This window comes from Phalacrocorax aristotelis, chromosome 8 (assembly GCF_949628215.1).
Source record: "Phalacrocorax aristotelis chromosome 8, bGulAri2.1, whole genome shotgun sequence".
NCBI classification, from domain to species: domain Eukaryota; kingdom Metazoa; phylum Chordata; class Aves; order Suliformes; family Phalacrocoracidae; genus Phalacrocorax; species Phalacrocorax aristotelis.
Window position 1 is genome coordinate 26,543,312 of NC_134283.1, and position 27,499 is coordinate 26,570,810.

Here is a 27,499-nt window from a genome sequence, read left to right on the forward strand (position 1 = left end):
AAAAGTAGATAATAATATGTCCTTTTTTATAGGCTGAGACTAGAACCTCTTCACAGCAGGGTCTCTTGCAAGTCCATGTTTATATGATGTTTAATGTAATGCCTGCCCTGACTCAGGCAAACTGTCTGGGCTGTAACATAAGTAATAGTAGCAACACTTAAAATTCTCCTCTTTCTCTGTTTGGAAAGTAATATTATGGAACCACAGATGAGAAAATCAGGAAAAGGTACTGACTGACGTTTTCATGTCTTCTATAAGCCATTTGGATGTGCTCAGCAGCATTCCCAAGGCATATGCCAAGTTAAATATACAGAAGCACATTATGAAATCCACATGATGGTGCTTGAACAGACTTATTGGCAATTAACTTAGAGCTGCACTTGCTTTTCATAGAATCTACAGTATTATCTCCAGAAACAAGGGAATATTTTGCAAACCACACTGAAGGACATTATGGAGTCATGTTTTAATGCCTGACTCCAATTTTTAGTGGGAAGAATTTCCTTCTACACATTTTGAAGCACCCCAGTATTTGCACTGAACTGTCCTTTGCCTTCACGAGACAAAGCTTGATGCTGCAAGAGCTTCATGCATTCAGTTGTTATTTCAGCAGACTACAATACACAAAAGAGAGAAGGAAAACAGTGGCTGTCAGTTCATAGCTTAGCAAAATCTGACTGAGATTTCATTTGCTATCACAAAAAAATTTTTAGGCTAAAGATGACATCTATTCCTGGCAGGTAGCAATGGCAAGGAGTCTTATTACAATGACATGTTCAGTCCCAGGTCCCCTGAAAAGGGACGTGGTTTTACCCTTCTTAACCCATTCTAAATATAGAGTTTGAGGAGGGATCTTTTCAGTTTCCAAGATCTTGAAAGCAAATCAAGGCTGTGTATTTTTAAACCTATTTAACTTTTTTCTAGCATCTCTGTAACTGATTCATTGCATTTTCCCTTACTTTTCACATGAGGAAAATGCACTAATCTTCCCCTTGCCTCTTTTCCTCAAGGAAAAGGCTCCACTTACTCATTAATTTGATAAATAAATGGATTTCCTGTGCCAAGAAGTTAGTCTTGCAAACATACCACAGACATTTCTGTACAGTCACAAGGCTGCAAAGCCAACCAACTAAAGAAAAATAATTTTGCATCATCAAATATTAAGTTAATGAAAATTTTGACAAACAGCCATATGACGGCATAAGATCAACTACCATGTGTGTTTTTACTAGATATTTTTCCTTTGTAATTAAAAACTAGTTTATATGTCAAAGAAAATTATATGAAGAAATGAAGTGGAATTAAGTTAATTTTATATTACAGTTGAAAATGCAAATGATTCTCTTTTGATATAAATGAATACCCGTAGTAATTCAGAAGCAAAATGAAGTTAGAATTTTACAGGGAATTCTCATTATTAGTACTATTTATTAAGACAGTAGCTGTACTGTTAGACAAAAAATGAGTCTCTCCTGTGCTTCAGAAAACCTTTCTTATATTCTTCACATGTGCTCAGATCACGAGGACTTCAGAAACTTCCAAAACAAATGGGCGTAAAACTGCACAGACAGCATTAATAAGAACAATATTGTAATAATGAGAACTGTCCTTGAACTAAATTTGTTTTTCCCTTTTTCTCAAAAGTTGCCACTCTTGCAAGAAACTATGAGGAATTACACACTGAATGAAAAGATAAATTCACAGTCTAAAATTCCAGCAAAGGAAAAGACTAGGTCCTAACCGTTAGTAGGCAATTATCTACCAGGTACGTTTGCAAACCAAGGGGCTTAGAGCAGCTAAGGGAAAGTGGTCTAATTTCAGGCATATTCCCATGGGAAGTCGTGGCCCTCTAGAACATTTTCTAATACTTGTTTTGCGACACATGATTTGTGAGCATTCAGAAGAAAACAGTATGACCAGTAAAAAAACATGTATGCAATTAGGAGATTCCCAAAAGAGCTAAGTGGGGTTTAAAAGCTACTCCAATGCCTTTGGCTAGAAACCTTGGCACAAACTGAACCAGAAAAAGATAATCTTGATTAACAGTGCCTCAGAGGCAGAGATAGAGGGAAAGCGCTGGTGATGTTCAGCAGTACTGCTGCAAGTCCTACTGGCCAAAGCCCAACAGGAGAGTAAACTACTCTCATTTTTTGAGGTGCGTCAAGTATTTCTCCCTAAAACACTCTTTTGGGATTATGTATAAAGACCTTAGTTCTTCCTACCCTCAGTAAGGCTCCTAGTGCCATTGGCAGAATACTCTGGGGACTGCACGGTCTATAAAGACTCCATAATGACTAATGGAGTTGAGGAAACTGCTGGTACCCGTGCAGCACCCCCCATCACCCACACCTCCAAAGCACAATACCATTACTTGGAGTACAGGACAATTAAAAAGATGGGAGGAGAAAGAACATGTACTGTCATTCTCAATAGAAATAGAATTATACCATCTAGAGAACAATAAACCACTTTATAACTTATTCTAATCCATTGTAAAACTGATGTTATTAATTGACTTAGTCTTTTTTACAAGTCAGAAAATGGTCCAAATATTACAACTTCTTGTTTCTATTCAACACAGGCTCTTACTTCTTTGTTGTAAGATTCTAGTACCTCCCAGGAATGCCTACCCACCTATGATTAAGGGTTTTTTGTCTTATTCCCAAAGGGACAGAAAAAGATTTGGATTCAGTCCAGAGTGGAGTTTTACTAATTTACATGGTATCTCTGCCTCCTCCCACGGATGGCTCCTCAAGGAAAAGTATCAACCTCAGCCTTCATCAACTTAGGTCTTATCAACTTAGGTCATGTGGTACTGTTTGTTGTGTACTGTTCCCCTTCCTCTCATGTCATCTAACCCGTTTTTCAGAGTGAATTTACAGCCCTGCAAACTATTTATCCTGAAACTGGTTTCAGCATACCTGAAGTATAACCTGCAATTAACATCTTTTCAGCTGAAAGAACATTTCAGTCTCCATTTCTATTCATTTTTTTGCCTTGCACAGTGAAATTGCGATACGACTACCAATTACTCCTTATAGCTGATAATTTCTGTGATGGCTATTTGCCTACTGAAACTAGATTAAATTCACTTATTTACAAAGTGTACCAAAGAGGCATCAGTATTCTGAAAAATCCTAGTCGATGCTGACTCAGGCTGACACTGAATCAGTGGCCAGACATGACAGCTCCATATTCACTGTTACGAACTTATTTTTGAATATTATTATATCCCTCTTTTTTCATGTCTTCACTTATCACAGTGAATACTTATAACCAGGAAAATGACATTCAAGCTTTCAAAAAGGCTTATTTTACTCCAAAACAGACTTTGTGAACACGTCACTGGAGATACACATTTCTTCTGGTTCCCTGATTCAGTTATCGAATTTACCCAAGTGAGAGCTGAAATAAATGCTTTTGCCTTTTCCTCTACATGCCAGTCAGGAGATGACAGATTGTACTCACAATTTGAATTATTTGTGAGTGAAATCTTACAAAGACTGCTGTTCTATGGGCAGTTTTAGGCCTGATTTTTATAAGAATCTTCTTTTTTGAAAAGAATCAGAGTAGCGCTTCAGCATATGTCTAATTTGAAAGCTATTCTCTCTCCTTAATTCAGTCAGCTTTAAGGATATGACTCAAGTTAGCTCTTGCTGAAGCGTTCTCTTGATCTTTACCAATCCAAAACCTACTTATTGTATTTCTAGAGCATGTTGAAATCTTACTTTTTATTACCACTTCATTATTAAATGAATCAATTATTGCTGCAGTGTTATACTGGAAATACTCGGGGCCCTCCTCAACTTTAGATAAAGGTAAGAAGCAATCACCACGTAGGCTTTCACATAAATCACATTTAAAACCAAATCCCAAAATTCTCAATTTTCAAAAAGTAGTTTTCTTCATCTCTCCAACAATACAGTGTTGTTTTTTTTATAATCCAGACAGGAACTCTAGATGAATCTGGCCAGTCTGTATCGAATAAACATTCTATACTTTCTACAGCACTTCATTATCAGCATTATCTAGGCAAAGAACTACCATTTCTGTTTCATCTTGCAGCTTCAGTGCATAAAGCCATTCCCCTAACGCCATCTCATACACCCACACAGTATTCCCTGAAAGCACATCTCCTACCTTCTTGCAGCTGCTGCCCTTACCACTGAATCACTGACAAACTGTATCACGGTAAATTGAGTTTTTATCACATTTAATTTAATTCTGGAGTAATTTCTTTTGAAGCAAACATTTCTCACATCTTGATAAAGCATGCCTTCTGCAGAGCAGAACTCCTATATTGAAGCACAAATTGAATGTATCAGAGAGCACTGGACTTGTTCCGAATACCACATTCAAAGTGCATAGCATGATGTTGCTTTTACTTTAGGAAATTTCTTACTCTGCATTATAATAATTGCCATTTTTATACAAAGTAAACCATTGGGCACATACAGATTAAAGTCGTCTTAAACCTTCCACAGGAAGAAAATTTATTTTGGTGTACAGGTTGTGATAGTATTTTTTTCTAAACCGGACTATTACTATGGTCTTGTATATGCTCCACAGCTTTCCTTCTGATTTGCTCTACTTACCATCTCCAGGTGAAGAGCAAATCTGTCAGCTCTATCTGTCTCAATTACTGCGTTTTTTAGGGTAGCGGATAAGATTTATTAGGCCCACGACATTACTACAAGTAGACAAGACTAAAGGAAATAAATTCTCTCTCATTATGGTATATCAGGAATATATACACACTTTAGTCAGGTGCTAAATAGCAAGAAATATGCATTGTTCTGAACAGAAACCTATTCTTCAGCAAAATGAGATAAAACTGCTCAATGCCTTTATTTTTCTTTGGCAATTACAAAGCCTTAACCCTTAAGCAGACCCCCACTCCTTTCCAGTACATGAAAATGGTTTTAGAATGAAGACTTTATTTGGAAAACAGCAACAGTTGAGTGGTTCTTAGTATGGAAAAAATGTCAGTGACCATCTTGAGTCAAACAGAAATGCAGGAAGATGGGCATATGCATGCAAAGCATTCATCTGCTTCAATGGTAAGGTGAAAGAGCACCTTCTTATGCCTTAGGTGAGTCATCATAGCTTAGAAAATGGGTGAGGGTTTACAGAGTATGCAAGTATGCAGCAACAAAATAAACATAACTATTTTTAAAGCAAGTAACATGACATACCAAAAAAATGTGTAGTCTGTACCTTTGCTATTCCCCAGCGCACAATCCCCGCGCAAGTCAGACCATTCCCATTATGTCAGCACTCTGGAAGCAGGGCTACTAAGGCAGGGACAGGTGACCGTGCTTTACTTCTGATACTCTTTACTTGCTCCTAAATTACTGTCACAGTCTGCTAAGGAAAATTATGTATTTGACGTTACTAAGTTTCATGACAGGCTACTACAGAATTTATTCCCCACACATTCAGTATTTGCTGGTGGAGACACCTTTACTTCTCTTTGCCAAGCCCATTAATGTGAAGGGTTAGTGTCCTGCGATACATTGCAATGATACTACATGAATTTTAAAAGTTAAATTAAATGTTAGAGTACATTACATCAGCTGAAATGACATGTCCCGCTTATGTCTTAGAGTGACTTATTTTGTAAAGTGCGGCTCTGCTGAGAAGTTACTTTGTATAACTGGTGTCAGGTTTCTACACGACATTGTGATGACTGACTTGCATCACATTTGCCCAAGTTACAGATAACTTCTTTTCCCTCAACTTCCACCTTCATTTTAACGGACAGTCAAGAAAATTTTGCTTGAAAGCCAAGACTCAGGCAGAGATCCGCCCAGTCCTTACACCACGACCACCACCAGCCGGCAGCTCATCTGCAGCTGGGCAAGCCCTACCTGCGTTTCCACAGCTGCAGCTGGGAATAACCCAAGACTGAACAAGAAGAATTTAACAGGAGGTTAGAAATATATTTGTAAGCATTAACTATAGCCTAGTGAGGCTCTATCCCTAGTCTTCTTTTGTAATCAACTAAGTGCCCTAATAACCCTTACAACATGGCTGAGTAAAGGCTTCTGCTCTGACTCACAACTCCAAGGAAGACTATTCCTCCTCTTTGGACAGTGAGGAATCTGGAGGTAATTTGACAAAGTTGCTTTCGTGGCTCTGCTACCTAGTGACCACTGCTGTTGGTATTGCCCAAGTCAGAAACTAGCATCCATCTGAAACTTGCACACATTCAGAGCTTTTGAATAGGCACAAAAGAATATTTTATTAAATGTTGTTAACGAGGATATTCCTATAGATTAAGGTCATGCACTAGTTCAGGTAGTGCCTGTAGCAGTATGTCAATAGCAGGATTATATTCAGATTCTGTCCTGATCACATAGATAAATTGGATCAGTATTTTTGGCAGTAAAATGATAGCCCTGCCACAGTTTCCTCTCTTCCATGACTTAAAAATGGTCCACAGCCTAACAATATAGTTCTCCAAAAAAGCTACAGTTTAGCATTTGCATGCCATTTTAAAATTGTTGGAAATTCACTTTATTAATGAAGTATTCCTCAGACCTCACTAATACACATATAAATCAATGCAACTCAGCCAAATTCAAAGGGTTAAACCTGTGTCAAACCAATACAGCAGTGAGCCAAAAAGCCCTGGCAGCCACCACAGCTCCACCTCTGTTTTGACAGTCTACCATAAACATGTTCACATATTAATACTCTAAATAAATATTTGACCTTGTCAACTCCCACAGCTAAATGAAGTCTAGGCTATACATTAATTGATGAACACAACCGATTTCCTGCACAAGCTTTTGCATTTCTTCTGCACAGAGGAGGTGAGGTTGTCATTGATTAAACTATAACCTAACAACAGAACAAGGCTTGACAGGACCAACTGAATCTAGAGAATGCAGTGAGCTGTGGATGGATCTTTAAAAGCCTACTGAAATCCATGAGCTGAACGTCAAATTAACACACCTTTAGTTTCATTTTAGTTTCACAGAAAAATCTTAGAAAGAAAGAAAGCACCAATAAATGAATATTTTTGGTTGGTTTTGTTGGCTTCAGGTTTTCTTTTTATAAGGTTGGTCATTTAATAATTTTTTTATACAGTTGGTTTTTTAATGGTTCAATTTCGGTACAGTTGGGTTGTATATGTTTTTTAAATACTCTTTTATACGGGTGTTTTTTGTATGTTGGGGCTTTTATTTATATGTTTATAGTTTTATAGTTTGGATTTTTTTTTCTATAGTTGGTATTTTACACTATGGTTTTGTATATTTTTTTTATACTTTGTAATACATTTGTATTTGTATTTAGGTCGTTTGTTCTAAAACAGTTGTTTTTTATGGGGTTGTTTTTGTACAGGGTTTTGGTTTGGCTTTTTTTTCTGTGGTTGGTTTTTATATGAGTGGGTTTTTATATAGATGTTTTTTACATGGTTGTAAAACAGCCATGTAAACAAACCATGGATGGTTTTTATACTGTTTTTACAAGGTTTTTTTTTTCCTGGGTTGGTTTTTGGTATGGTTGGTTTCAATATGGTTTGCTTTTAATATGGGTTGTTTTAATTACAGTTGTTCTGTTATGCTTTTTTTTTTCTACAGTTGGTTTTTAATATGGTGGGGTTTTTTATATAGTTGTTTTTTTACATGGTTGTTTTTTATATAGTTTTAATATGGCTGCTATTTGGTATGGTTAGTTTTTTACATGGTTGGCTTGTTATACTTTGGTTGTTTAATACAGTTGGGGGTTTATGCCTTTGTTTTGTAAATGGTTAGTTTTTATACTGTTAGATTTTCATACTGTTTCTTTTTATAGGGTTGGGGTTTTATACGGTTGGTCTTTATACAATGGGGTTTTTCCCTGGTTTGGTTTTATATAATGCTTTTTAAAACTCTGGTTTACATTACAGTTGGGTACTTTTATGGCTGGTTTTTAAATGGCTGATTTTCAGTGCCATGGGTTTTTAATGTAGTTGGTTTTAATGTGGTTAATTTTTTATATGGTTGGTTGTTTATACGGTTGGGGGTTTTTACTTTTTTATTTTTGTGCTTTTTCTGCGATTGGTTTTTAATTTTCTTAAATATATATTTTTATGTATACTTGGATGTTTGATATGGTTGGTATTTATACTGTTGGTTTTAATACTTTTTCTCTTAAATAAAGTTGGGCTTTTTACAGATCACTTTTAATGCAGTTGATATTTTTTTTATTTTTAGAAGGTTAGGTTATTTAGACCATTGAGCTTTTATACTGTGCTTTTTAATATGGTTGTTTTTTTAACATCTGGGTTCTTAAACAAGCTTGGGTTTTTAGATGGTTCGTTTTTTAGACAGTTTACCATTTTGATACTGGGGGTTTTACTTGTTTTATATATATACCGCTGGGGTTTTTTCTACTCTGTTTTTAATACAATTGGGTTTTTATCATTTTGGTCTTAATATGGTTGCTTTTTTTTAATATGGTTGAAAAGTCAATTATAGCAACAGCCAAAAGTGTTCATTTCTACACAGTCTGCATTTGATAGCAAACGCCAAAAGCTCCACTAAAAACTTTTCCCCTCATTATTTAGAAAAATAGAAATTAATTAATTGGGTAACATAACAGCTATGTTTATCTGCTGGAATAAAGTAATTTCCATAATATAGGCATATCGTATATTAAACAAATGTATACCCACATACAGAGACACACCCAAAGTAACGTGTTAACAAACACGATGCTATTATTGAGAATACAGCAATTGAAAAAATATCAGTATTATAAATAATGACATTAAATTATTTCATTGTCAGTGCTATGGTGAGAGACCAGCCCTGTGTAATCCTAGCACAGCAGGTACCTGTTTCCCTTCTTTCTGCCTCTGGAGTGGGACTGAATTGTACCTGGTACATAACTAACCTACTACTCATGCTCAGAAATGTACATTCTCCTGTAATCTTGAAAGTACATTTTTTATTTTATGAACAAACTCAGGCAGCTTAAATCTAGTCAGTGTTTCAGCCTTCAAGACTTAATGAGAAACTGAATGAGATTACTTTGACCTTCCTATTTAATCTTTTTTTTTTTTTCTTCAAGCTTATATGCACACTCAAATTTTCTTGTCAAAATCACAGAGAACCTTCTGATTAAAAGTTGGGATAATATAGGGATCAATCCATTTGGAATCAAAAAGCAGTGTTACATTTGCAGTAGATCTAATTAAATAATTTAAATGGGAAAAAATCATGCATTCTGCTCATGGGAAGTGAGAAGAGCAACGATTTTTAAATTGAAGATTTTTTAGTTACTGAATTAAATGATCTAGAACAGCAAAATTGTCGTGTTTAAAGAACAGGAAACTTTGTTTTAAAATACAGTCCTCATTTTAAATTGTTTTTTGCACATCTGAGACCCACTGAAAGTTGTTGCTATACACCTAATTAATGAGCCATATATATTTGAACATCTGTATTTCACTCTTCATTTATTTACTTGCTCATCCACTTGGAGAGAAAAAACACTTGAGAACATTTAAATGAATATCCAGTCAGTAGATAAAACAGCAGTTTTCTGGTAAAGGATCACTTATTATGTGTATGGTTTGCAGCTGAATAACCTTCTGACAACACCTCCTTTCTGTCTTCTACACTATCAGCTCATAAATACAATATGTTGTATGTTCTAAGGTATGTAAAATTCAATTCAGCTGCTTCAGAGTGGAATACCATTGACTTATTTCAAACACTACACTAGGAGATCCTATAAATTGATAAAACTAAATATTGCTCATAGAAGGCTACTGCAAAACCATACACTGGGTGAAACAACTTCACATTCATTGCTATCAAACAGGAGATATCAGCAGGCTCTTCCTGCCACTCTTTCTTCTCTATAGCCTAGACCACAGACTCTTTGAGAAAGAGATGTAGGTTTTAACTGTAATGCACATAGTGGGTTTGGGGTTGGGGTTTTTTTTTTTATTTTTTTCTTTTTTTCTGTTTTCCCCTTTGAGTGCAGTTACTGCACCTTTTTTGCATAGTTACTGAGTATAGACAACAGTTTGCGGTCTTGGTGGAGGCAGATCCTGACACTGGCAACTTAACAGTCACATTGCCATGCTCAGCAGGAGCCTCTTACTGACCTGCCTCATTGGCATTTAAAATGCTATAAACAAGGAATAAATTTTTGTCGACTATCTCCCAGAAGTATTAGAAATGTTTACAGATAATGAAATAAAATTATCCATCGTGATAATATCAAATAGGAGATCAAAGTGCTTTTACTGATATTAACCAGAACTTTAATACTTACACTGCCCAAAAGAAAACTTCATTGAGAGAGGAAATTTAGCAAACAAAATGAGTCACGTTTTACAATCATATAATTGTGAACTCTATGTTTAACAGTGTGTATGACAGTATATCATAAACTCAATGTCATATACGAATGTACTTAAGGACCACTGAAACAAACATCAAAACATGCTATTTCAGTTTGTTTCAGTTTGACTTGGTTAAATTTTCATACTTACTAAATTCAGTAGGCACATGCATATTTTATGTGTTTCAATGAAAGCCTGACATCTCTCATTTGATTTCTTCTAAGCCTACAGTAATGAAATGAGTCTACTGCCAGAATTTTTCAGCCACTGTGTGACTGAATTATAATACCATAAAAGTTTGGAAAATATCTACCAGGAGAATTACTCAGTTATCTGACAGCTAACAGGAAATGAACACACTAATCAAATGGCTTCCTGCAAGAAGCAACTGAAGGGAGATTACTTTTTCTTTTTGCACTGGAAAATAAAATGTTACCGAGCACTAGAGAGAGGGTTGAATGCTCTGGGCACCAACTCCAACCATTTTGTATCACTGCATCCCAGGATGTCAGCTGTTTTCTCTAGTTTCCCTGCTAGAGGCATTACAGGCATACCAACTTAGAGGCGTCCATTTCAATCCTTTTCTACAATCCAAAGTACTCCATCCATTTTGAAATATTTATTCCTGCAAATTTATATTGAAATCTTTAATTTGCTTAATGGGTAGACACAAGTTGAAGAAGGATCTTGTAATTTTCAACCCAGAAGATGACTCCAAAGAAATATTTAGTACAAAATACAATGTTATATCCCTCTTCCAGCCATGTTACTTCTACATGTTTTTGTTGTTCAGTGAATACCAGTCAAAAATATGAAAAAGAATCACATTTAAAAATCTCACTACTGGGGATTTCCTAAGCGTATGTTCAAGAGACACAAAGACTTTCATCAAGGCACAAGCTTCAAGTAATTAAGATTAGGGACACGATTTAACAGTCTGACCTAAACAGACTTAGTCCAACACAGTTACGTCTGCGCTGCAATGACATATTAAATACCTGAGTAACGTACCAAATGACTACACTTCTGCCAATATTGAGTTAACCAGTTTGAAATAGATTTTAAAAATTATCCCATTCCAGTCCCTTTATGGGGTAATTTAGCTACTTGTCTAAAATGTTTGCATATTTTGAGGTTAAGAGGCCAAAGACTGAGCATGCAGCAATATGGCAGATCTATTGCTGCATGTCTGTCTGATCTGAATGTCTTCTGTAGTATGTGTGGAAAAGCATAATTGTTTGCCATGTTATAAAATAACCTTTATAGAAGAAATGCTGACTTTATGAAAATGAATGTTTCACAATGTGTTAAATCTGTTGACATTTTTACAGTAAAAACCCAACAAAAATAATTCTGTTAAGGTTGAAATGTTTTGTTTTACAATTTTGATTGTAAATTGCATGAGCAATTATACTGCAATAAAGAGTTGCAATGATAAAATTTAAGACACCATGTAATAAGAATTTCTCCAGTGGCTATATTCATATTTCTGAAGGGGTTTTTTTTCGTTCTCATTTAATGTGAAACAGGGTTTTGTTCTCTGTCATCCCTCAAATGAAAAGAGAGTAAAACATACAGAGTCTAAGTTATGATGAGGTCAAGAAAAAGTAAGTTTTTACACACAGGCAATCTCTTCATCCCCTATTTATACATACTTTAGTCCAACTGCTCTCAGTTTTTATGTTATTAGGCAGTATAGAAGCAGTTCAGTCAGAAAAGTTCTTAACCTAACGTTCTTAAGTAATGTGTTCAACTAAACCTGCCCAAAACCATAAGATATACATACATTCATTGAAAAGCTATAGCTTCTTATTTTAGTTAAGTCACTCAATCTGTTTGGATCCAAACCTCTGTCCAGCCCCTCACTAGTTTCAGAGGAAATATTTTTCCTAAAAATAGGCATTTTGTCTAACTTATTTACCTAATACTTGGGTGTTTATTTTAAAGACTCTTCTTTGCTTGTTTTTGCTTCCAGGATAATGTTTTTGTTGGAATGTATTTTATTGCAATTAACAAATAACTCTGATACGAGGAAAAGCCACTATTAGCGAGTACTAATATCCCATATAGGAAAAAATAAATGAATAAGTGGTTTTGAAAAATTCTATGTCAACAGGTATTTTATAAATCATTAAGGTATACTTCCATCAGTAAACGATGTCTGTTTTCTTAAGATACCTCTAAACATATTTCTTGACAAGTTAGGGAAAATATTGAGAATAATATAGCCATCTGTAAAAACAGTATCTGAGTTGTATAAAAATACACATATGCTCACAGAAAATTACTCAACTATTTCTCTGCCATATCTTATTTCATAAACTTACAGTAACTTAAAGCAACCAAATTCTCAGTGCAAAGGCTTACAATATGTGATATTTTAAAGAATATTATATATAGGCATTCATAATCAAAATTATATCCTAATTTTGGGAAAAGATGTCATTAGCATTATAATTAAACTGTCAGTCACAAAAGTGGCTAATACAGTCGCTAGAGGCTACATAGAAGAACTGTACTCATGCTTAATCAGTTTCCTCCCCCAATCAAGATTTTCCATATTGACCTTCAATGAAGGATTTAGCAGTCATTAAATCACCACACAAAATATGTCAATGCCTTCAGACCTTTTGATACAGCACCAGGTGAACATTGCCTTGGAAAGAGAATGCACTGAATTTTCAGTCTCCAAACCAGTAAAAGAACACCAATTTCGTGGTCCTCCTTGGACTTTATAGTCATCTGGGGATGATGGAACAAAAATGATTCACGGTAGTACAACACAACTCAAAGCTTTGTCACACAGAAATACACCTGAACTATAACTCTTTGTCTTTGCTACTTGACAGCTAAATATACAGGGAAGCAGCTTCCTTCTATCATTGCTTTACATTACAAGGATAAGCAGGCATCAAAATTACCGTCTCTGTCCCTCAGCCTTTGGCATCCATCTGTTTGGGCACATTGAGATTGATTTTCCCCGTAAGTTTAGAATTGGGTATATTAACAGAATGAATACGATTGTAAGCATGAAATATGTCCCTGGTAACCATTTGTATTCCTGGAGTAAATGTTATCTTGCCACAGGATACACTCCATTTTTCAGGGTTTTATAATTCAACTGTAATATTCATGGTAGGCTAAATCTGACATACAGATGTCTGCAAGAAAATGTTCTATACTTTTTCTCAACCTATAGGAGTTTAATAAACAAAAGGGCAGATGTGTTCTTTGCAGTAGTTTATTTATCACTTAGCAACTCTTGTTTGAAACCCCTTGTATTTACGGGCTTGAGAAAAAAGCATAAGAACAGCAAGAGTTCATTCTATTGCCCTTGCAAAGCTAAAGTGCAGCTGTTGAATTACAAAGCGAGAAGGAAATCCTGGCCCATTAAGTAAATGCCAAAACCCTCACAAGACTGGCTTGTTTGCAAGTGGTCAGAGTTATTACCTAGTACTTTATCCTTGTCTGTTCATTTGCACTTCTCTCACCTAGTGGCTCTATGCCACACCAGAACATATTTTGTATTATGCATTATTTTCCACAGAAATATCAAAAAGTATAAATTATTCTAGTTTCCTGAAGTCCTCATTGGAGAAAAACCGCTTTTCAGAACAACAAAAAGAAACAAAACTTTGTCTTAAAATATTCATTTTAAATGCAAGTGAATACTTTTAACAGAAATTTTATCCTCCAAGCTCTGTTCCTCATGAAATAAAGCAGTCCACAAATTTTTCATCTGCCTTGATTTTCAATCACATATCTTAGTCACATTTACCTTTAAAAGAAGAGTCGGGGGTCTAATTCATTCCCACCCCATAGCAATCCATCTCAAACAGCTGTTTGCAGTCTGGAGAGTTGTGAAAGTACGGCTTAGAAAATCACAAACCTAACATGAAAACCTCATGGGAGGCTGAAGAAATAAAGATTTCAGTATTAATAACTTAAGTAATAATACTTTAAGTATTAATAACTGCTTCATTTCAGTCCCATCCTGTCATATCAGTTGTTTCCATAAATATAGGAAAATCATCCAGCTGTAAACTAGCAGAGCAAACTGACCTTCTAGGTGTTGCTCAGCTGCACACATAGCTGCGTGTGACCATGTATGTCAGTGCGCACCAAATCTGGCCATTGCTCAAAAGCAAACAGGCAACACCAACATACTGTTGTAGGAAATGTTCTGCCATGTGCTGGGTAAGCAGGAACGATAACATATAGGGAACAAAGATTTTGAAACAGAAAACTTTTTGTAGAGGTTCTTTAAAAGTTCTTACAATCTTTACAGCTTTTACAGTTCTCACTGGGTTTATTTTACCACAAAGCAATTCTGAAATAAAACAATCTCAGCTACCAGGTAAGGAAACAGAAGGAAAGAATGATCAGTCGCACAGTCTATGGAATATTTCTCACAACTTTCAAAAATGGAGACCTAATACAGTTTTTCTGACAGATCAAAAGTCACTCTCAAAGTTAACTATTTCAAACTGTGAACTTTGTAAAAGCCTTTCATGTTGCCTCTGCAAGTGCTTAATAGACTGATTTTTCACAATTAATATGTAGCAGTAGAAAAAGAAGTCTTTTATAAATGCAGCTTACCTATTTTTTTGGTTTTGTCTGCAGGGAGCAGCCAAGACTGACTAGTCCGAATGAAGACAAGAGGGCTTGTGAGATGCAATTCCTAGAAATAGGAATCAAAGCCAACTTTTGAGACAGGCAAAAGTTGTTACTGAATTTCTGCTCGTTTTACAGAGATAATTTCAAGTCAGAAATAAACAAAAAATACTGGGGAGTCTGCTGGATGTCTCTGACTCCAACTCCAGTTCAACGGCTGTATCAAGTATTTCAGATATTTTTCAATATGCCAGCAGGGCTCACCTGCCGAAGACACAGTTTGAATGATTCCCCCAGAATTAATCAGTATAACCCCACATTCTACCCAAGTCACACCACAATGTGATGTCAAATCGACATGTCAGGGATTCAGAAGTGCCATAAAACACCCCCAAAGCAAACAAACAAAGGAAAAAATCTAGAAAATAAGATGCCACCTTGAAAGACAGGATTGTGCTAATAGCAAGGTCCCTGCATTTCAAATGCTCCCAACTGAATAAAAGTTTTTTTTTAAAAAATTCCTTGCTAATTCACTACTCTGTTCTGTCTGATACTATTCAGGAATGTATGTCTCAGAAAGCCCAGCACGTTAAGTGTCTAAAGTCTGATATATGCTAATATATTTCTCACCTTCCCTACAGGATATGAAGGATATGCCCAAGGAAGGGATTCTTTTCTTTTGTTAGGATCTTTGGTTTGGATTTCCTTTTGGCTACCCTTTTAGTTTTCCCTCTTCTTACAGTGTATTTACCTGTGGCCTTTGCTGAAGGCTGGATACTGTGTTGATGGAGCATAGTTCCAGTATTACAAGGTAACTTTAATATTATTTGAGACATGAAAATTTTTCAATTTTTTCCTTCATTTTCTTTCTGTTTCTGAAAATAAATGACAGCTCATACTGTGCGTAGGTTCCTGCTCATGACAGTCTAGGCTGCTAACAGATTGCTAATCTGATAACTGGTCTATTAAAAGATCTTGAGGAGAAAATTTCCTCTTGCTTTCCAACTACAATTTGGGAAACTTATTTCCCTGTATTGAATCACTAATAGTATAAGTTACTGCCACAGTATCTAAAAAGATAATGTTCCTTAAATCAGTTCCACACATTCAAAAAGAACTCGGTCTGCCTCTTCATAACCACTGCCAAGAATCAGAACGTACTGTTATGATACAGGGACAATATCCTAGAGTAGGGAAGTTTTCTATATGAGAGGAGAACCAAACACATCAACTTATGATCAAAAGAAGTAAGGACAAGCTAGGAAGTTGACAGATTAAAACAGTATGGCACCGGCAAATGTCCCTGTCTACTGGACATGCATTTAATACTGTATTTGCTAGGTTGACAGATATAGACAGAGGAGCCTAGACAGAGACAGTGGCTGCCCGTAGAAAATAAACACTAAGAAATTAACCTCTACTGATTTAATACTGTAAGGGTATTACTCTTCAATTCAGTTTGTATTATAAAGCCTATCACCAGTCCTAACAAGGCAGAAGAACTGCTAATAAGCCTTTCCATCAGAGTTATCTTTTTTTATGTAAATGTAGAGGGAAGTTACTTCCCACAACAATTTAAAGTGATTATTCCTCAGTGTTGAAAGAAGCTACCACCTACTTTCTTCTCATGTAGCCCAGATGAGTTTGGTGATTAAGCCATCTCAACAAGCCTGGAAAACAGACGTATTATTGTATTCTTACTCATACTAAGATAATTTTTGGGGTCCCAGAAATGGGGTAGGATCCAGTTGTATGTGGTACTGTAGAAAAAGCAGAACCAGAAGACACTTCCTTTCCTGCAGTTGTATAGAATTCCCAGCCTATTTATAAATATAGGATGACATGGCATCTCTTGGAAAAAGACATTAAAGTATCTCTGTTTCTACCAGCCACTGTTAGACTGTTGAGGTCCCATAGATGGAGTTGGCAGCACCAAGTTCCTGAGCTGTTGCTGCTCCCCCTGCTCATGTGCTAAGGTCCTCAGAGGGGAAGCAGGCATGGACTGGCTCAGTTGCAACAATAGCTAAAGGTCTCTGTCCTTATCTAGCTTCTGCACCAGCTCGAAAATGACATTTTTTCTGCCTCTCTAGAAAGCATGCTACTCTAACACAACTGCACACCTATGCAGCAGATGCTGTTGAAAGAAGTCACCTCTCCTCCAAAATCCCTGTAGCAGCACATGCCGAGGGTAAAAGTAATCAGCCAGAGTAGGTGTATATTCCTCTTCACCCAGAGTTTATATTTAAACCAAAAAATACCCCCGAAAATGAGATCAATAATGATCTCAAATCCTACTTGCTTTGTAAAGTTTCCTCCTAAAATAAAACCAGTGAATCAAGAACTTCTAGCTTTCTGTTTAAATATATTTTTGAAAATAGTAAGCTTACACAGTGCTTAGAAAGTTAATTAATTAATGTAGTTAATAAGGATAACATATGCAACAACATAACAAGCACTTGTGAGGTAAGTACTTCAATTAAGCAAAGGTACGGACTCACATGTTAGCAACTCACTGACTCACCCAGCATCAAAAAAAAAACATTACATGACAGACAGCGGTAAATGCAAATTCATCATTACTCCAATTTCTTTGTTGCTCCAGTTGGTTGACACGGCACTTTAGGCTTCCAGGGCTGTGGCCAAATATGGTTTTTGAGCACACAGGTAATTTTTAACACACAATAAGATAGAAAGAATCATGTTTTCTCTAGCCAATATTACTTTGATAAGATTTTTATATCTATATAGATATATAGATATCTAAAATGGATTCGTTGATGAAATGTCAACATTTCTCTATACTCTTTTGGTACTCTAAACCAAACCATACTGCAGCAATGAAAAGAAATAACATTTTTTATTAACTGCTTCTCTAGTGCTGATAAAATAACAAGTAAAACAAAAGAAGTGAACTAGCAGTCCATCATATGATTTCATGAATAAGAAACAGAGACGAGAAAACTAGAAACAGAAACAGAAACGCTTGGCGGATAAAAGGTGAATTGGACAGGAGCAAGGGACAACATTTGTGCTGGGTTTCTATGTGAGGGATCATTAATCTAGGAATAAAAACTGTCTAATTCCATATCAAAGCATTTACAGACTGGAAAGCTATCCTGTGAACTGTGTGACTCTTTGTTCCTGTGGTTTTTGAAATTAAAAGACATTCAGATAGTTACTTTTCAGGCAGCTGTTCTAGAGATGTAAGTACAAAATACTACAAAAAGATAAGAAACAAGAAAAAAGGTGCTATACAAGAAAAGCAAGCAATTGTCATCAGGTCATTTTGCTATCTCTAGTCATGTTAACTGATATTTTAGTTTAACTAGACTGAAGGGGATAATATTAATGGGTAAGAGAACATATATGGCAAGGTTATCAGAACACAGATAAGGCTGCAGACACTGAATACATAACTTTTCTCAGAAACAGGAAAAGCATGGGTGAGATGCAGAAATTAAAGAGTCTGAGACTCTAACCAAATCCCACCAAAAGCAATTAAAAGCCCCACACTGACTTTAATGAACTCTGTCAAACTAACTGTGACCTAATTAAAGGAGCATCTTTTTAAGTACATACTTCAGAGTTAAGCTGGCATAGAAAAATAAAATTCAAAGAGCACAACGGAAAATAAAGAAGACTGCCTAAAGCATGCACCGTCTCACATCTGGTTGGGTTACCATCCTGTGACTGATGACACACATTGGACTGCAGGCAATGAACTGAATTTCGTCAAGCAAAATGAGACAGCAGGAGAATCTGAGCAAAAGCCTTTAGAATTGAGAGCAGGAAGTATTATCTCCTCAGATAAATCTGTCTTGTTTTGTAAGCAACATAAAGATAGCAGAAATGTTAGCAGAAAGGTTAACCTTACTGGAGCAAAACAAACAGCAACCTCAGAGCAGAACCACCACCATATATACAACAAATCCATTGCTGCATCCACACTACTATTTTAGTTTGGCTTGGGAATGCACTTCTAAAGCAAAAAATAGTTATTGCAACCTAGCATGCTTTGGTGTGCATTGCAGAGTGCTCTCAGAGCGTACAAACTGGATTTCTTTTGCAGAAAACTAAATTGGAAGAAAAGCCTCAAGGAATACACACTCCGCTAACACATCCAGTTCATAGCACAGACGAGAGCTAGGTCAGGGTAAGATCTCCAAACATGTATAATGTTGCATGGGTCCTCCACACCAACTGTTTTGCTTTCTAGATCCAGCGCTATCAAACCATGCTACCTGTTATGTTAACCATAGCCTACATATATCATACGTATGCATACAAGTTGTGTCTGGAGAATCTTGCCAACACGTTTTAGAGTGCATCAGCTTTGGATGTAGCAGGTTGAAGGAGAAGTGAGATATCTGTTGAACCAGTAGTAAAAAACCCCAAACCTTCATCTGAGTTTAGTTTGAGTTTAGCAGAAAGAATACAAGTAGAAATTCAACAAAAATATCTGGAAAGAGCTTCAAAGGAAGTCTGAAAAGTGCACATCTCTCCCTTGTATTTCTTCCTTCGACAGTGTTTAGTCATGGAAGACACCCATACTGCAGCAGAGAGCTGTTTAGAGACAGGGATTTGGAGTAGTTACGCTGTTGCAATACCCAGGCTTCACTTTTGCCTGCAAGCTGGAAGAGATATTATTTGAAGAAATTTGCTTGCCATTGGCTACTGATTCAAAAAAATTCAGGTCCCTATCCCACATGACGGACTAGAACAGTTTTAAAACTCCTTAGGCTTTCATATGAGATTTAAAACAAAATAAAACAAAATAAAAACATACCCTACAGCTAAGCGTGACATGAACTCTAATATTAATAAATAAACTCTCAATCTGAAACAGTTGAAAGACTTTAACTGCATGTAATATCCGAAAAGATTAAAACACAGGTATCCGAGACAGTCTTTTCTTTCATTCTGTTTCTCAGTTTAGGAACTGGGCAGTTAATTCTTAACACTAGTATGGCTGGTTTATAGCTAAAAGCTATTTCCCTTGGCCTATATTAAATAGTGTTTACTTGAGAAAGTCAATAAAATATATCCAGGGAAAACTGAAGTATGAAAGAGATTTCTTATAGTGGAAAACAACCAGCTATCATCGACAGTAATTTACCTCCTTATTGACTGTTTCACCCCAAAGGTCAAGGGATGAATGAACCATGAAACACTTAACTATGGTGTTTCTTTGAAACTCAGATACTTTCCAGATTTAGACCTGTATTAATATATTGGAGTCAACAGTATGTGAAAGAGAAAATGGCTTAGTTGCTCTAAGAAGGCAAGGGGAAAGATTTCAGTTTTGCTTTTGTTTGCTATTTAATTCCTATGGTAAATAAAAGCACACAAGTTATTGTTATTTTAAGCCACACTTGCCCATAAACACTAGAAATTAACTCAGGTAAATAGAGAATATAGAAAAAACACCATTAATTTCCAATAAATTTTCTTCCAGAAAGACTGACTTATTTTTCCATTTCATTGTGCTGTTACACCCTCAATAAGTTCAGAGACTGCAGACACTTTTTATACCATATCAGAAAACTACAAAATAGATGAAACTCTCAGAAACATCATATTACTCCAATTAATTCCTTAATAAAGTTGTCATTTTATGTATTGTAGTCTCAGTAGTTCTGACCCTTGGAAATAAGGTTCATTGTTGTTAAGACCTCTTGCTATATTTTGTAAATTCTTCTTGCCCTGACTGGAAATTGTAGTGACAGACTTTAAAATAAAATTAGAAGTGGTGGAGGAGGTGATGTAAATTATTTCTAGGTGAAAAGGTTGCATCTAACCACAGGCATCTCAAAGGGTATCTGATGAAAAGGGTGTCCAAATACAGCCAATCCTTAGTATATTGCACATCTCTGAGAAAAAAAAAAGTAGCTAAAATATTAATAGCTAGACTCTATTAGAGTCTATTATAGATTATCTGATGGTAAGGAGATGCCCTTGGACCATCGCAAATTTGCCTGCAAAATCACCATTCTTTAAAGATTCTTTAGAGAATTCTTTAAAGATTCTTTACAGAAAGAGTTGAAGTAGCTCATGTTTCAGAATACCACATCATGCCTTCTCTTCGAGATGGCTGCATATTCTGTAACAGTGTTTAGATACAATAACATCTCTAAGTTTTGGAGTTTGTGAGATGGGGTCCCAACTCTGTGCAGTCCATCAGGCTCATTGCTGCCACCCCCAGCAGCCCAAGAGCCTGCAATGGATGTTTTCTTGGTCTTCTTCAAGTGAGTATTTTGAAAATGCCCATTCTCTGAATAACTTCTCATTCATTACTCTGTTTTCATTTTTGGAGAGAGGGGGCTTCAGCTTTTTTAAAGTATTGCTATCAGTCTTCTCCCATATAAAACATACACTTATAATTAACTGCTTGTGCTCCATACTGTATTTGCTATTCTTCTTCAAAGATTATGAAGCCACAGGAGGAAGAGAGAACCCTCTGGTACAGCTTAAATGACCAAAATACCACAGCTATCTAGAATTTACATTGTTGATAATACGGCAGATATATTTTTGTGAGTACTTAAAATGTTCCCCATGCTTGTGAAAAAATCAGGATCAATTCCCAAGGAAATTTTGAATAGAGAAACAATAGCATGTAACACTGAATATTGTGCACACTAGATAAGTTGCTCAGATATATTAACCTGGATGTGACAGGAGTCACCTTGCTACATATTGCAGGCATGTTGCAGCAATGACTCGATTGTCTAATCACTGGTATATCATAATGCTAAATTTCTGAAGGGTGCTTGAGTTGCTTCTGCCCTTCAAACCATTTGCTGGGAAAAACTATAAAGATTTGCAGTTAACCTATACCAAAGGCATTAGGAAACCTGTATGTAACTCTTTAGGGATGACTGTTTAGAACACACTTTAAGCTGGTTTGGATTTCTAGTCTATTTTATGTCCTGGTGCTCTATAGAAACAATTTAGCTGATAGAATCAATGAAAAGAGGTACAAAATTGCTGGCGACAGAATGCTAAGCAGCAGTTCAAATAATTTAAGATGACACAGGAAGGATTATGAGGAACTTATCCATTGAAAATTACCAAGTGTTTGTTGGCATTCAATGTAGGTGGCTATGAAATTAGCTGAGGCATTTGAAATAGCTGTTGAAGGACACAGAAATTTTGGCTATGTCCAGTTAAAAAGGCTAACTTTTAACAGTAATTGTCTGTTCCTGAGAAGCCATATAGGCTAGTACTCTTTTCCAGTATGAAAAAAAAAAAAAATTGAATGAGGTATGTGACTTTTAGATGGTTTATAACTGTATTGAAAGGCATACATAAAACATTAAGGATGATAAAATAGTTTAACTGGGAAAAAGTACAAATAAGAAACAAATCAATGATTGGAAATATATTAATGATTTAAGGGTTTGTTTGGTTGGTTTTTTTAATTAGAGCTGTAAGAAATGGTAAATCTAATGCATAGCAACATTTCAAGGATCACAGCCTCACTGCAAACCCAGAAAAATCTTTTTCTAGTGCTGTGATAATTTTAGAAAACATTAACTGTAGATATTAGAATCTCTTATATAGACAAACGGCAATGAGTACCATAGCGACTGATCTTTGCCTCCATTTACTCACTGGTACCTAGATTAGAACTGAGACAATAAAACAAAATTCTTAATATAGTTTTGATTGGTTGATTAGAAGCAGAATTCCCTTCTCTAGAAAGTAATATTTAATGGGCTGATTCTCACTGTATGAATAGAATTGAAAAAAAAAAGCAAGATTTTAGCAAGAGAAATCAAAAGCAGCCCTGAGGATTTCTGCCCAAGTATTTGCTTTCTTGGGAAATGAAGCTTTTCCATTTATATACAGACTGATTTGTTGGGCATCATGCAGGAAAGGCTTCTTGTCCCAACTGGCAAGTAATTGTTAACAAGTTATGTCCAAACACTGTTAGTCTCTGCAACACAAACCACCATTACAACTATGCCTCAGGAATATCCTAAATCCTGAACTTTCTGTCAAATGCACAAGAGTACTTCCAACATCTATATGGTGACCTCTGATAGATAGCAATTAAAAAATAATTTGGAAAGCTGTTAAACGTGCCACCTTTTCTGCACCAAGAAAAGAAAAAACTACTACCATTTCAGATGCTAGCAAGTTGCATTATGAATTTGGGTTATTTCTTCAAAGAAATTGCTGTAATGGATTATGAGTAGGTGTCATTTTTAGCTGGATGTTTTCTGAGAAGCATATGCTCTAGAGAAAGTCAAACACCAAAATCCCCATGAAATTCTGTCTCGTAAAACAGCTATGAGGAAGTTAAAATCAACATTAGCGCCAAGAATAATTTGAGGGTTGTTGAATATGGGCATCCACCAGATGTCCAAGTGACTTTCTTTAGCTCAGGGACTGATCTTACAAGTCTAAACACACTCTTAACCTGCTCATAACCCTGCAGCTTGAATATGCTGGTAAAAGCTCACTGGAGGAGCACGTCACCTATCCTTACACAACCTGTCCATTCTGAGGGCATCCCACAGAGGTGCTGTTGAGCACTTCGGAGTGCCCTCTTTTACTGCCCAGAGGTTAAGCCTGCTCCTTCTATGTGGCTGATATAGGATTTTTTTTCTTCAACAGTTATGTAAAATGTCATTGAGTTACCTGCGAGCAGTGAGTGCCTATGGAAAACTAGTGCTTTTAATGGCCCAACACATTACATTGTAAGGAGCACTTCATTCATTTATGGTTCTGTTCATGACACAACATAATGCATTGTGGCTTACTTGGGTAACAGCATCAGTTTGTGAACACATAAGTTTATTTGAAATTTAAAGACACTCAGGTTTTCTTAGGGTTAGTCAAGCCCAGCCACACACACTTCCAGTGTGGCAAGCATCTCTCAAAGACAGATAGGGCAAGGGGGGAAGAGAATGAGGGAAGCCCTTTCTGGTAACTTTCCTTTATAAGTTGGCTTAAATTCTGTTGGTATAAATGCTGAAAGAGGCATCATCTCAGAAAACATCTGCTAGGTTAGATGCCTCAATGCTAGCAAGTTTAAGGCAACCTGAAACATGATATTACAGCCAGAAGTCATAAAAAAATAGACTGGTACAAACTGCATTTTAAAATTAAAAAGAACCGTTCCTGAGGACAAGAACAAAATTGTAGCCAAGTTTTCAATTTGTGTAAGAAGCTAAAACTCTAAGTAGACAACAAAAGAGCAATAACAATATATGAGATTGCCATCTGGCCCTCCTTATTTATAAATTAAAAGACATCACAGGATGGACAGCCAAAAAGAAGCAATAGGTGCTAGATCACTGCCTTCGGTATCTCTTCAGCCTCTGTCTGATCCCTAAACTATGCTGACCAAGTGAGGCTAGGGGGATCCAAACTCTAGGCCCTTACTGATAGTTTTTTCTAGTGTGATTCTTCTTAATTTTTCCATTTGTTCCTTTTTTAAATTTTTCCATTTGTTCCTTTTTTCTTCTTGCATTTTTTTTTAGTAGACCTGCCTACCGCAATACCAGTTCTGAAAAACAGTTAGGAATCTTCACCTAGAAAGACTGCTGAAAAGCAACCTCTCAACTACCTAGAAAGTTTTAGGAATTTTCCTTGTCTCAGGTTTGCTGATTAATGTATATTCTGTATCTCTGGTAGAGAGACATTGGCATCTGAGAGAAGCTGCATTTCCATTTCTAATTCTTTTTCTCAGAGGTGCACATGCTGGTCAGAAGGTAAAAATTAAAAGCACTGCTATAGAAGCCTATATAAGCTATATAAGGTCAACTTATTCCTTTTTTTTACTTTATCTGCAGTGTGCTTTGAATGAAACATTCCTCTTAATCAAAACAGACATCAGAACAGTAATACTACAGGTGACTGTGTGTTCCCTTCCTCAAAGGGAACATCCACAAAGGCTGCTTTGAGTTAGCATTTAAACAATCACCTTACAGAATTAAGAAATGGGGAAAAGAATATTTCTTCTGTCTTTTAAAGATACAAAATGAAAACCCTCCTTCCCCACGTGGATTTGCTAATTCAACACAACCGCATTTTATGTAAACACTTATATTCTAATAGCTTGGAATAGGTAGGCTCTGGATTTACACAACAGAAAATAGTCACATCTCATCTGGGGTGGGCAATATTTGTCATCAGGATGTACTGAAGCATCCTGCAGTAACACCTGGTAAAATCACTCTGAATTTCTTAAGTATTTTCTCCTAACTTTAATTCTGAACACCCAGGTAAATGTCTGTCTTCATAAATGGCTGGCTGGATAATACATGGGACTAGCCTTATGCTTTGCTTCAAGAATGTTGCAGCTGCATATCCAAAGCTTCTTGCACCTCACATTGTGACAAAATTCCTGTTAAGCTATTATTTTGCAGAAATTGCTTGAGTTTAGCTTTAGGAATATCTTTTTCCTTTTTGCTGTTGGAATTACCCATGCCAGTAGTGCTGAGCAGTACAGATAGAGACTTTACTTATGAACCTAGAAATCCAATACCCATTCGGCCAAATATTCAACATTGTAACATACAGACATTACTATTTAAAGGCAGACATGCTACCAACTGAACAGGGTGGGTAAATACCTACTACTTTCTGATGTGGAACTCTGAGTTTTGGCCCTGGAAAGAAGTTAGCAGCATTAACCCAAACCCTCTGCTCTCTCTAAGCCTTTGCTAGACACCTTTGATCCCCCTCTCTTCTTCCATAGCTCCTTCTTGACCTCAAGGCACTCCTACTGCCTTTCCATTGGATGCTATGCTTGGATCCACAACTAAATTTAGTCACCTGCTTCAGCCATACAATCTTTTTATTCATACACTACTCTTCTGTAGCCTTGCAGCAAAATAAATTAACATCGCAAAAGTTCCACACCTGCACCAGGGGCAGTACAGTTTCTTTAGTGCTCTGCTTATATCTCTTCTTCAACTTCAGGCCCCTTTCATCTGCATGAAAGCAGTTATTCTCTTTCACCCAAATCTCTCTCTAGCCCTTTGCTTCTTTATTTTCTTGTTCAAGTCTGATCGGATTCAGGTGAAACATTTATTTCGGTGTCCCATCTGAGTAGGTTACTTGAATGACAGACTTCTTGTATAGCCATTCTCACAGCACCTGGACAGATATCGCCATCTCTTTTCAGCCTTCATTTGTTGTCATCTATCTGATCACAAGTGTTTAAGCCTCTTCTGATGCTCATATGACTCATGAAGCCTTGCCAAGGCTGAGGTAATTATTAATACATATTCCTTCATCAGTACTAACAGCCATCAAAGCAAATTTTCACAATTTAAGATAAGTGTTTTTATTTGTCATCCTTTTGTGAAATTATTCTGGTTCCCAAAAGAAGTGGATTTTAATATAGTCAGTTTTGAAATATCTTTGGCAATCCTTATACTGCAACCACATATGAAGATCTCTGTGGACGTCTCTGTTTTACTCTTCTGCCATATTTTCAAGGGGATGGAATATAGTCTGCGCTACCTTAACATGTTCATTAACATCTATACCCTTATAACATAATCATTCCATTAAAGCGAGGTTTTACATAATAAGTTTTTTAAAATTAATTTTTTAGCTGCATATGAACTTACAGATAAAAAGAAAAGAATATCAAGCAGGACAAATTATGTTCAGTCTGTGTATGAAATATTCTGGTTTCTTCATTCTTCATACAGGAAAATAAAAATGCCGATGCTGTCCATCTTAACATTCAAATAGTCTCAAATAAAATCAGTGCTTGTCATCAAAGACGATGGCCCTGGGTACAAGTACTTTGAAACAGTTATAACCTGAAAGCATGTGTGCTTCTCAGTACGTTAATTGCTCCAGTTCTGAGTAGTGACACAGTTCTGCTTAATTGTTCTTCTTGCATGGTGCATACGCTCTGTAGTTAAAACCCCCAAAACATCAGAAAGAGAATTCTAATTATATGTTTCATTAACTTTCAAGAAAATAGTATGCACTATTGACTTTCAGGTGCCATAATAAATGGGTCTGGGTGTTTTTTTTTCCCCCTGAGCTAATTTATTCTCTTTCAAAAAGTCCCCCTCCAGCTGGAGAAAATAATGTTTAGGAAAGAATGGAGGGCAGGTATCTTTATTTTAGACAGTTGCTGGAGAATGGCAAATGGATAATCCATATATTTTAGTTAAATATTCTTTTCATATGAACAAACTATCTGAATGTCAGAACACCTGCTAAAGGAACTTTTGAAAGTCCAAGGCAAAATACAGGAGGGTTGGGTTTTTTTAATGCTTTTTTAAAGACTCCTCACAGTTGGCAGTTTGTCCCTTAATATCTACCTCTTGATAATGCATTGACTCAGTTTTAATTCACTTTTTCAATTCTTTCAAGGAGTTATACGTATATATTTTTGGAACATATTACAGAAATTCAGTATATAAACAACTAGAAAAGATTTACCTTTTTCAGCCACATAAACTCAGATAGTCCAAGCCAGAAAATTTTTCTCCCTACTGCCTCTACCTGAGAAGCATTAGGCATCAGGAAAATGGAGATCTTTTTGCGAGCATCCAT

General features: G+C 36.2%; 1 long non-coding RNA gene across 8 annotated transcripts in view; it reads right to left on the minus strand.

Annotated features, from left to right (window-relative positions):
- Positions 1-27,499, minus strand: part of LOC142061278 (uncharacterized) — a 346,726-nt gene that overhangs the window by 68,203 nt on the left and 251,024 nt on the right. For all 8 annotated transcript variants that reach the window (XR_012662094.1, XR_012662097.1, XR_012662095.1 and 5 more), the window contains 3 exons: positions 14,948-15,029; positions 14,127-14,261; positions 12,976-13,090 (listed from right to left, as the gene is read on the minus strand). This is a non-coding gene — a long non-coding RNA (uncharacterized LOC142061278). The remainder of the gene's footprint in view (positions 1-12,975; positions 13,091-14,126; positions 14,262-14,947; positions 15,030-27,499) is intronic.